This window comes from Mya arenaria, chromosome 15 (assembly GCF_026914265.1).
Source record: "Mya arenaria isolate MELC-2E11 chromosome 15, ASM2691426v1".
NCBI classification, from domain to species: domain Eukaryota; kingdom Metazoa; phylum Mollusca; class Bivalvia; order Myida; family Myidae; genus Mya; species Mya arenaria.
In genome coordinates, this window is record NC_069136.1 from 45,976,465 (window position 1) to 45,978,891 (window position 2,427).

Genomic DNA, 2,427 nt, shown 5'->3' on the forward strand with positions numbered 1-2,427 from the left:
GCTAACCCTGAATTAGTTACGTGAATTAGTCAAATCGTACATTATAAAAACGGTAAGTTTTGAACTAGCTTTGAACATGAAGCAGTCAACAGATATAACCAGACTATCAACATATACTGCAGTAGAGCGGAACAATGTCAACGAAAATGGATTTTATTCCTGTCTCTTTAAATCAAATCTTAAATTCAAGGATTAACTTTATAATCTATATTAGCATTCATTGTACTTTTGCTTATCACGTGTTTCATACTTCTGATATAATGTTTGGTGTATATGGAGAATACGTTTCAAGACAACTGTTTACGTCCCTAGCAGTATAACAATATAACTTTTGCATCTACAGTGGATGTTTTTATCACCTTGTGTTTTAATGGAGAACCATCGGTAGACAAAGATTTTATATTTTGAGATCTTAGAGCACTTTTTTTACACCCAGAGTTCGAAAAACAAAATAAGGCAAAATGTTTACCTGTGCTTTGATCCCACACCGACTTCTACGAATGCTTGCCCACTTCATACTTTTGATTGAATGGTATCAAAAAAGCCTTCACAACCTCTTTCGTTGCTTTCATTTTCACTTGATTGATTGATTTGTTGGCTTTGCGTCGAACTGAAAATTATTATATTTCTTGCAGATAATGCATTTTTTTTCAAATGCCGGAATTAACTTTTGTCATGTTGGTCGTTGCACATATGCTGCTTGTTAATCTCGAGTGTCCATTTTTCAGCTGTGGTTTGGTTCTGTCCATTGATTTGAGTTGCATCTGTGCATATATCATATGTTCGGCTTGGCTGTACTGCTTTCTCAATGTCAGTTCCTCTTTGGAAGCATCTTCGAATGCAGAGTCTATTGGCAACTTTTCAGCTTTGTAACGAATGGTTTCATTGAACTGTCTAAACTGAGGGGTTTTTTTTTAAATTGTATCTACAAAAGACAGGGTTTTATTTCGGTTGTACATAAGCTACAAACTGTTCTCTACATGTTGAAGATTGTTTTCCTTTATTCTGCCGTTAATGTCAATCTGTTGACAATTGCACGCTCCTTTTCTCCTACCTACAACGCTTATATGTATATTTCACTTCTTCGTTTCTCTTGGTGTTCGCACTTATTTATGGGTCAGTGAAAATCGAGGAATTACCTTATTTACTGTAGCTCCATATCATGTACTGTAGAATAGATCTGATGGTGAATACAACAACTCGTTTCATAGAGCATACATAATGTATGTCGGTCTACATGACATGGTTCAGTCGTGTATTTTTCCTAGATAACTCTGCCTTCTGCGCAAGTGCAAAGTTACTATGATTTGCAGTTAAGGCTGTGGTTACCTGGAGGCTGTTTTGTTTCCATCAAGAACCAAATTTATAATGGATGTGTTAACAGCTTTCAAATCGTGTTGACAACTATGCAATACACAATAAAAATATGTATGTGACAATATTCAAATACAAATTAAGCATTTATATTTCTATCTTTAGAATATACAACCAATCAAGCAAAGTCAGTATCAAAATGTTCAATCTTTTGTTGATCATTATGAATTTAAATACGAAGTAATCCCAGTTCCAAGTAAGATGTATGTAATGCAATCATATCAAGGTAATTCTAATAATCTAAATATCAACAAATTGTTATTTTTTAAACAAAAAGAACCATAAACGTTCAGGTTTCGTTGCTTTACCATGTTTGTTCAAACATTAATTAATTTTATTTGCTTTTATAAATTATTTACAAAAGCCGTGACAATTTGCCATCGCCGACACTTATTCAATGAAACTAACGGACGGTATAACTTTCGCGCCATAAAAATACCTGGTGACTACACAAAGGACGGAGCTTCATGTTGTAGGTCAAACAAATGCGAACACTCCCTGCTCTCGCTTCATTCAAGTTGCTTCCTTACAGTATTAAACAACAACAAAGCCCAGAACTGGCACAGGCTCGGTCAATTTAAAACAATACTCAATAATCATCAACAAATTCAAACAAAATTTAATAACCTTTTAAAACAACCCGTACCCAGAACGGACGCGCGTAATGTCAAGTTTTCAGCGATACTAAAGTAATAAATTTAAAATAAACACGAGGAGAGTAGGTCCGGGTGTGTCACACGATATTGCCCGATGCATATCATTACCCCGTAGGGTACGCATTCCGGGTCGAAATCCTGCTCCCCAGCAGTAAATAACAATGACAAAACATCGCGTAAATGCATCTTCGAACTTTAACAAAAAAAAAAAACAAGAAAAAAAACACCTGCTTCCTTATAGTATAAAACAACAACAACAGAGGCCAGGCTGGGAGCAGTACTCAAGAAATGGACTTAACGTAAACCAAAAATAACGAGCACGACCATTGAAAACGCCGCGAACCACTTATCTGGACCCTCTACAAAAGGGCGGCGAATAGCCGGATGTATATAGAAT